The sequence below is a fragment of the Sciurus carolinensis genome, chromosome 8 (genome assembly GCF_902686445.1).
Source record: "Sciurus carolinensis chromosome 8, mSciCar1.2, whole genome shotgun sequence".
NCBI lineage: Eukaryota > Metazoa > Chordata > Mammalia > Rodentia > Sciuridae > Sciurus > Sciurus carolinensis.
Window position 1 is genome coordinate 85,253,902 of NC_062220.1, and position 10,691 is coordinate 85,264,592.

Below are 10,691 nucleotides of genomic sequence, written 5' to 3' on the forward strand. Positions count from 1 at the left end.
AGTCTTTCCACCATAGCATCACACCCAATCTTGACAAATAATATACATTAGTCAATTTATATCATAGTAATAAAATTGTGTAAATAATTTAAATTGTCTCAATGACCTAGGATAGCAGAATTAGGTGGTAAGACCAACTCTTATGTGTGTTCATTGTGCCTTTGACCAACATGTTAGAGTATCTACCATGTGCAGTGCTATGTGACAGTGTTCAGCATACAGAGCTGATCTGGTCAGATGGGTCTCTGCCAACACTGAGCAGTTTCCAGTCTATTGAATCTGATAATTTAAAGGATTTTATTCTTCTATCACACACTATGGATCAAGAGGGGAAAAAAGTGAAACTGATCCCAAACATTGATTCTTTTAATACTATCCACTCTGCACTCAAATCCTTCCTAGTTTCTACAATGCCTAGAACATTTTAAATACAGGGAGGGAAGACACTTCATTCATTTTTCATGTACTGGTTACACGTTGTGTACAAGGAAGTTTCTAGGGATGCATCACTAAACAAAACAGACAAAAACATCTCCCCTTGTGGAGATTACCCTCTAACTGGGAGAAACAGGAAGTAACCACAACGAATGAGCAAATTAGATATTAGTTTAGGTGAGATCGGTGAGAGAAAAACAAAATGGCAAAGGCAAGGGGGATTTGGTATTCAAATGGGAAGAGGGGCAGATGATTGTTTCAAACAGGATGACCTGAACAGGGCTTGCTGAGAATATTGGTGCATACTTACAGGTGAGGCAGGCTTACCTGTGGATGTCTAGGTAAAGAACATTCCAAGCCCAGTGCAGTGCACATGCCTGTAATCCCAGCAGCTCAGGAGACTGAGGCAGGAGAATCATGAGTTCAAAGTCAGCCTCAGCAAAAGCGAGACTCTAAGCAATTCAGTGAGACCTTGTCTCTAAATAAAATACAAAATAGGGCTGGGGATGTGGCTCAGTGTTCAAATGCCCCTAAATTCAATCCCTGGTACCCCCCCCAACAACAACAACAAAAAAAAACATTCCAGCAGAGTGGATAGCCAGTACAAGGCCCTAGGCAAGAAGCAGTAAGGAGCCATTGCCCCTGAAGCAGAGAGAGCAGAAGAGAAAATAGGAGTCAGAGGGAGCCAGAGTGGGAGAAGGTCTATATATCATGTAGGGCCTGAAGCAGGAGCTTTTAGTTGCTGGTAAGGACTGGCTTTGTTCTAAGTGAAGTGGAAAGCCCCTAGACAGTTGTGTGCCGAGGAGGGATATATATGATGGGATTTAGGCTTTAAAAGAATCATTCTGGCCGCTACACTGAGAACATACTTCAGGGGTGGAGGGATATATATGATGGGATTTAGGCTTTAAAAGAATCATTCTGGCCGCTACACTGAGAACATACTTCAGGGGTGGAGGGTAGAGGCCAAGAGACCAATTAAGAGACACTGAAGTAGGGTAGCCCAGACCTGGGTAATAGCTTAGGAGGCTGGAGAGGAGGCTGGAATCCGGATACTACAGCTTTCCTGGCAGATTGGTCTGGAGGTGGGGGTGGGGGGATGAGCCAAAGAGAACCTCCTGGGGTGAGGCCAAGGCTTTCAATCTGAGCTGCTGCAAGCCGAGGTGCTGCTTCCTGAGGTGGGAGAGTGCAAATCCAGCGGTTCAGGGTGGCTAAGCAGCCATCCGGTGGGGGGGGGGGGGGGGGGGAAGCCGTTAGAGATGGGCCTGAAGGTGAGGCTCAGCACTGGAGAGAGGAGTTTGGGGGAGTTCTCCCTCGTGGTTCGCTTTGGGGTTTGCTAGCTGGCAAAAACTGGTGAGAACAACCCTCCCATCTAGATCATCTCATTTCTCCAAAGATGTGAAAAGGAAAAGAAGTAACCAATAGCAAAAGGATTGTTTGACTATTATTTACTTTTTAAAAGATTCCAGAAACTTTTTTTTTTTAGATTAGGGAAGAATTTTCTATTTTTAAATTTTATTTTTCTCAATTATGGTAATAGCTTTTGGGCAGGAGCCACAGCCCTCTGTAATGAAAACTCACAAATATTCAGGGTGGACAAGCATGGAATTTCTTGTGTGCATGAACACATGCACAGAAGCAAAACCAGAAAGTACCACAGAGTCCCTGAGGCCAGGTTCATTAGTACTGTCTCTGGAAGACTAGGTTTCACGGCTAGACGGCTAGTCCAACAAGAGCCCTGGATGCAAGGGAGAGGGGGCATGGGACTTCTTGGTAAGGGAGACCCCTAACTAATCCCCACATAACCTCAATCCCACTAGCAGATACTTATGTTAAAATGTCTACCCTCTTGGGATCTACCTCATTACTACTTTGCTAATCTTGAAACAGTAAAAATGTCTGGGTTATAGGGTACCTGTGTCAACCTGTCCTGCCTACCCTCTTTCACTGAGTAGCTGTGGTCAGACACTGCAGTTCCATCCACACCCACACAAGAAGGGAGCCCACCCTGCAGGAGGAGGCTGTGTTTGTTTCCAGGAGGATTCTGCCTTCTCCTCTGCCTCCTGCCACCTTATGAGGTCCTGCCAGGATCACCTGAAAGTTTTTGGCCAGGAATCCAACAGTATTCAGTGTGCCCTCTTAAAGGAAACCTGGTCTGGGGATCTTGCTCTATTGCTGCAGGGGGTTGGCAGCCACCATATGCATTTGCTTCGTCCTCTGGGGCTGCAAGCACTGCAGAGTCAGAGATTCCACCCCTCACTGCACTCAGTGGTTAGATCCCGGGAGACTTCGGCTTCGAGCCCTGTACCAATGGGTGTTTTGTCGTTTTCTTCCCTTCACAGGACTCTGGTTGCTGCACGTCAGAATCAGATCTCTCTCTCTCTTCTCCCTCACCCCCAATCACACAAGTCCAGGTGTATGAATGCCCAATAAGGCAGATGTTGTGTGATGGTGAATCAGTGAGTCCTCGGCAAGCTCACATGGGAGGCCCCATGCCCGCACTTCCACAAACCAGCCCTGTTCTTTCTAAGCAGTCCTCCCAGGAAATTCTTATTCTGCTGGCATCAGAGTGGCTGCTATAATTGCTCATAAAGCCATCCATGGGACTTTGCGGCAGGCGCCTTTACTAAGCTCTGTAATTAATTCTTGGAAAGCCATAGAAGGGGCTGGTTCAGAGCACTGTTAAATCAAAAACAGGCTTCCTGTGGGCCTGCTCACATGGAGCGCAGATAGTTTAAAACAGATAATGAACCAGGCTGAAGAAATCTAACAATCATTCATTCCTACAGCAGTGAAATCTAGGTGCCACCCAAGATAAAAATGCCATGCATGGGCCACCCAGATGCTGAGACTCCTGCTCCTTGGACACACAGAGAGACCTTGGAACATGAGCTTTAACTATGGGCTTCAACTTCAACTTTAACTGGTTGGCTTCACATGATTTTCTTTAGCATTGTGCTTGCTTGTTTGTTTATTAATGGACACTAAGGTTTTTCTGATAACATTTTAGAAAGATGTGTGGATATGACTGCTGCATATAATGGAGTCAGGGGCAGACTGGTTAAGTTGGTTGATGGGCCCTTCTCTACGTGCTTAAGCTCAGGTTGGATAACAATAATAGTACAAGTTACAAGTTATTGAGCGCCAGCTGTGTTAGCAGCCTTTGACCTTTTTACACACATTCTCCAAAGAGCTCTAAAAGGACGGTGAAGTCCTGTTATTGTTTAGATATGAGGTATCCCCTAAAAATCTCATGTGCAAGACAATGTAAGAAAGTTTAGAGGGGAAATGATTGGGTTATGAGAGTTTTAACCTAATCAATGCATTAATCCACCAACAGGAATTAACTGGGTGGTGGGGAGGCAGGTGCGGAGCGGTTGGAGGAGGTGTGCCACTATGGGCATGATTTGGGAGTTTATATTTTGTCCCTGGTAAGTGGAGATCTCTGCTTCCCAGTTGCCCTGTCCTTGAGTTGCTTTCCTCCGCCATACCTTTTTGATGGTGTTCTGCCTCACATTAGGCCCAGAGCAATGAAGTCAGCTGTCTATGTGATGAGATGTCTGAAACTGTGAGCCCCAGATAAACTATTCCTTCTCTAAAGTTGCTCTTGTTAGGTTTTTTGATTCACAGCAACGAAAAAGCTGACTAAAACAGGCCTAGTGCTATAATGTTCTCATATATTACAGATGGCTTCATGATGATACAGTGGCCTATGGTTGTCTTTCTCTAAAATAAATCTGTTCTAGATAAATCTGCTTTTATAAAAGTTTGGTGCCTTGAATACATTAAAGACTAAATACATATGTTTGTTGACTCAGTGAAACTAATATTCAGTCGCTTTTTAAAGGTAACTTGTTATTTCTCTAGAGTAGCAATTCTCCACTGGAGATGATTCTGTCCCTCAGAGGACAATTGGTAGTCTCTGGAGATGTTTAATTATTGGCAACTTGGGGAGGAGGTGTTTGTATCTAAAGGTACCTAATGGATAGAAGCCAAGGATCCTTCTAAACCACCTCCTACACACAGGACAGTATCCCTACTCTACCCCAACAAAAAATTATCCAGATCAAAATGACAGTAGGGTTAGGTTGAGAAATCCTGATTTATGTGTAGCCAAGGTCAACTGATAGATCATGCTTTTTTATTAATATCTAAGTTATAAAACATCAAACTTAGAAGATAGTTAATCCCCATAAGATGTGATAGTACATTGCATACTAGAACTAGCCAAAGAGGTATCCTTTACATTCCAAAATCCAGACAAGAATCTAACACTAAAATTAAACCACACACATTGGGCTGGGAGATATCTGAGAAAGAGTGAGATGCCGAACTCAGTCTTGGGTGTGGCAGTTAATTTTGAGCTATAATGTGAAATGAAAATTCAACCATGCCAGTATAAAAATTTGTTGACCCCTAAGGCCAGGGCCAAGACATTTCTGCAACTTCTCCTTAGTGAGTTGCCATAGCACAGAGCATATGTGGGCGTCCTACGGGAGCTAATGCCAATGCAAGATGAGACCACCCTTTTAAAACATATGAGGTCCCGAGCAACTTAGTGAGACCCTATCTCAAAATAAAAGATAAAAAGGGCTGAGGATGTGGCTCAGTTGTTGAGAGCACCAGGTGGAAATCCTGGTATAAAACAAATAAACGAAAAACCCCAAAGAACCATGTGAGGTAATCATTTGCCCAAGAAAGATACTCTACAGTCTAGACCATCAAATTCAAACCTGAGCAACTAAAACAAAACAAAAAAAGCAATGTATCCAACTTTTAAAAATTTAAACAGGCATTTAAAAATGTTTGCGGAAATAAATAAAAATAATAACACAGCATTATGCAATCAGAACAGACAGATTTGAAAAACAAGGGCCCTAATATTTTAAAATAGCCATTGAAATAAGAAACTCAATATATGGGTTAAACAGGAGGATAAGACTGAAGGTAAACTTGGTGACTTGGAAGAAAAACCTAGAATTTCTAGCAGATGGTAACCAACGGAAAGTGTGGCACTATTAATAGTTAGTAAAAATATAATTCAAGGTAAAAATCAACTGAATAGAAAGGGACATTATCAAAAGGAGCCCATCACAAAATTTCTACTAACCATTAACTTTCATATACCTAACAAATGTATTTGAAATACATAAAATGAAAATAGAGTTATCAGGAGAATTGATAGATCTGTAAGTCACTTCTCCTAAAAACTGAGAGATCAAGCAGGCAGAAATAGTGTAAAGAACTAAAAGATCTGATAACAATACTGATAGGCTTTGTTTAAGGGATACACATACAAATATGCATACACATGCATAAAAATATTTGTGTGTACACACATACTACATACACATACATGAATGTGTGTATACACAAAGATATGATGCTCTATAGGTGTTTATACATAAATACATGTGAATATATTATAGCATTCTATGAATATTTACATATAATCAGGTATCACACAAGTAGAAATCATCCATTCTTCTCATGAGGAAAACTTGAACCTGTACCAAGAAGGAAATTTCAATAAATTCCAAGAAACTGATATCATACAATGTTCTCTGTCCACAATTACATAAAAATTATGACCCAATAATAAAAATGAGATCAATTGGAAATGAAAAAATACACATTGAAATAATTCATGGATTAAAGAATAACTCATACTATTTCATCAATTGCTTTTGCTGCTTACTAATCTATCATATTTCCCCCATTTTGAAAGACTGTTCTAATGTATGACTTGGGGATAGCATCACATTATAACATACAGATGGCATATAATTTACTTAACCAGTCCCTTATTTGGCACATTTATATTTTTCTGGACTTTTTTTGCTATTATAATAATACTCTAATGAACATGAAGCAATATTTTACTTCGTTGTTCACAAATGTATTTTGCAACACTTAGGTTCTTCCTTAATTAGAATATTCCAGTTGGAAACCAGCAGAGGGAAGAATAGACATATTGCTCCAGGAAAAATCAAGCCAGGTGATGAAGATTTATGTCACCATTTCAAAATTAGAGAAAGGAGTATGGTACCTGCAGAACAGATACTGCAGTATCACTACCATCATCATTTACAGATCTCACTTATCAATATATGTGACACATATATTTCAAAATTAGAGAAAGGAGTATGGTACCTGCAGAACAGATACTGCAGTATCACTACCATCATCATTTACAGATCTCACTTATCAATATATGTGACACATGCCAAGCCATTTCCTCTGCAGGTTGCTTCTAAATTGAAGTGAAAACTATACTGCTAAACTTCGGAAGGTTAGAACAATAAGGATGATAGATCAAATAACGATATAAGTTTCATTTAGCACAGAGAAAACAAGTGTTTCCAGATAACTACCCATCTTGCAAATAAACAATTCTGGAAATGGGAAATGAAAGAATGAGGCAAAACTAAAAGAAAGAAAATTCGCTGAAATTCATCAGCACTAAAATATATTGGCAGTCCCAGGATGGACATATTAGCTGAGTAATAAGGTGAGATGCGTGTGCATATTGGTGCAAGTTGACATTGCCTGACTTGCAGGAGAGCCCAACCTGGCAACAAACTGCCTTTACTGCATCTCATGGTAGAGCTGGGTGGCTTCAAACCTCAGTTTCCTTACCCTTAAAATGGATGTAATAACAGCTTCTACCTCATGGGGATGCTATAAGAATTAAATGCAAAATCAACATAAATAAAGGGTTTAGCACTGTGCCTAGCACATTAATGTGTGCTCATGAGGTGTGAGTCATTATTACATGAATTTTATAAGATTAAGGAAAGCCAGATGGTCCCCTGAGAGATGGGAACAGGAGTTAAATATTGTCACTAAACCCTGTGATACACTCTGTAGCTCATTTTAGCGCTAGGGCATAAATTGGGTTCTATGGACCATTTTTAAAATGCTCTAAATTCTAAGTGTAAGGTGTTATGAAATCTATGTGCAAGTTTCCAGTGTATAGTCTAGTCATTGAAATAGATATTTAATGTAGCATGGCAGAACTTACTGCCAAACTGGGGTGAAGGTTCACCTGTGACTTTAAGGAACCAGAGATCAGGTCACCTGGGCCACCCTAGCTACACAGGTTGGAGATCAATTGCATTCACTCAAGTGGTGAGGATACAGATCCACCTTCCGTGATTTGTTTTTTTAAAAAAAAAATAATAAAATTGGATTTATATGTTTCAAATGCATTCCTTTGATAGTTACCAGATGCTAGAATATTGTTTTGTGAGTTTTTCTTTTAAATAAGAATTTGGCTTTGGAATATGGAAATTCCCATGATGAGAGTCCTCTCAGAAAGAACTAATGACACCTGAATAATAACCCCTGGAAGTTCCTCTCTACTATGTCCATAAAACCCTTCCAATTGGAAGTGGCTTCTGCTGCCATTTAGTCAAATCCAGTCTTTCTCTAATGGACCTTTTTGTAGGTTGTATTTCAGGTCTTATTCATTTATGAATTGAACCAACAGGTAATCTTTCCTTTTCTGAAAGCAAATCTAGTCTCTTCATTCTCAAATTCCAAATATAGCATAAGAGTCTATGAAATTATACATGATCTAGATTTACATTTTCAGAGATTTGTTTTTATTTTCAAGCAAGGTAAAATGTCTGTTTCCAAATACAAATACAGGGAGCGAATGCCTCCCTGGGACAGGAGATTCTTTTCCGTGGGGGACTTGAAGTGGTTGACCCCTTCCCACAATTAGGACTGTTTTTACACCTCTGGTTAGAGGCTGGATGTTTTTCCTTGGCAGAGAAATGCATCGTCTATTTTAATGCTGACCTGTGATATTTTATTCACATTTTAAATCTTTTATCACCTGTGGCTCCCACGAGATTTTCCCTTTTGTTAGCATTTTTTCTGATTGGTATTGATTCTCTATTTTGCCAAAGGGTTAGGAAACCTCCTGCCCTGTTGGCATGATTGCAAAAAATCTGACTGCTGCTTTCCTCCCCACAAAAGAAGTATCTATAGCCATTTAATTATGTAGTTTATTTTTAAAGCAAGAATGAAAGAACCGGGGATCATCTTTCACTTAAATTCAGCTTAGCAAGTTCTCAGAATGTTAAACATTCTCAATTCTTTCAGTTATTGAAATTTAAGTCCTCATCTAAAGAAAATGAGTGCATTTAGTTTTACCCTATGTCTCTGATTTTATTGTATACTTCTTTCTTTTGTCAGATGGAAATAGAATCCATAACCTTAAAAATTGCCAAAAGAAATAAATATGCTCATACATTTCAGTTGCAGAATAAATTTCCTATCTTCCACTGGACACAGACTGCATATATTGGTGACTCCAAAACTGCCTTAAATGCCCTTATGGAATCTGCTCCTGCATTTATATCCAGAAGATACCCAGGTGTCCTCCAGCAAGTGAATTTTAATACAATAAAAAGTGTTACTAGTAAAATCCAAAAAAGATTAATAGGGATATGTCTAATACTTCATGTCATCGAAGGTCAAAGTAAACGTCTGTATCCAGAGAGGGTTGACCATCTGGATTAGAGAGATGTTTCTTCAAGTTGAAAAACCCATTCTGGGTCATCCAGAGTTTCAAGGCTCATGATACCCTCTGCCCCACACCTACCTTCCATCCACACACAACCCCCATCTGGGAACCTGGTATTCCAGGTGCCTCTCCTTCTGTAGGAACCTGAAGCTCTGAAACTCTCGTTTACTTCGTGGCAATGCAGCTGATTCAAAGGCTTCTTACATGGAAGGAATTGCAGCAGGGGAGCGTGAAGACAGGAGGCTGAATCCTGCTTGACTGGAGAACCCTTTCCACAGCTGGAAAGGAAACTCTCAGTCTGGTCTTTCATTGTTCAACTCTACAGTCGCGAGCCGTGAGTAAGAGAAGAATCGAGTTTGATTCCAACAAGTGCATTTTATTCATGCAATGCACACTCAACTTAACATTCCTAATAATAGCAAATAACAATATATTAAAGATTCACCCTCTTATTCACCTCGAGTTCATCCCTCAATGAAACGTCTCTTAGCCAAGAAGTCAGTCAATAAGACCAGAGGGATTCTTCTCAGCTGTAGCCTCTCTCAGTTCCTCGGGTGTCCTTGGATGTCCTCAGACGTCTGATGAGTCAGAGGCTGGGTGTTCAGGATGGCAGTCGCTGGAGCGGTGGTTAGTTGTCCAGGCTCGGTGACAACTGTCGGTCCATCAGTAATCAGCGATGGTGTGGACAGCAGCCAGGGCGGTCAAGAGACAGAGCAATGTGGAGTCCTCTGGTCACAGTGCTGCTGACAGTTTGCTCCAAGGGTCCAGGGGTTTTTAAGAAGTGATTTTCAGCCCAGTCATGCTCTGGTCTTCATTGATAAAAACCAGAACATGACTAGACTAGGAATCACCACACAAATCATAGATAAAGGTTCATATCAACATTGTTCAGGAGTATCATTCTGCCACACAGCAAGTTTGTCACCAGGTGCCTGCTGTGTTTTATGATTTTAGTTTTACAAGTCCAGGCAAATATCAAATACAGCTTATTATTACTACATAACACACAACTATAGCAATTCCTTTTATTTTTCTTGTCTCATTACATCTACCCCAAGGAATGGACTCAGATCTCAGACTCTCTGGGAAGAGTTGAAGTTTTCCAATATGGCCAGTCCTCCCAGATCCCCCAAACACACACCCACACACTCTCATACTTTGCATTCTATAAAGCCACAGCTGAGAAATGGAGAGTTGATGCCTACGTTGGCTGTGGGACAGGGCACTGACTCAGATGCCCACTGTACCTCCCCAGCACTGCCTGGGTGGCAGCAAACACCAGGGCTCTTTTCATCTGGGACAACTCCAATTACTCTGCCAACTGAAGGGAGCTCTGGCTCTTCCATAAGAGGAGAAGGATGAGTGTCTGAATTTATAGTGAGACCCATGGATCTGGACAGAGTTAGGAAACAAGAATGTCTCCACCTAGATCTACCAGACAAATGTAACTCCAAATGTGTACACGGAAGTCACAAAAGTGCTGGGATAGAGGTGCTATCTGTGATGTTTTCCTACTGTCTTGCAAATTTTTTCTAATGGATAGTAACTTAATTGCAGGTTAACATTAACAAGCCTAGCAACTCCATTAGCTTCACATGCCCCACTGAAGGACCTCGTATCTTCCCCATCTCCATGGTTATTTCTGGAAATTTCCAGTGACTGCCACATCTACTAGATGCCAACCTACCTGTTTTCTCCAGGGTGTGGCCTCCTTGTGGAA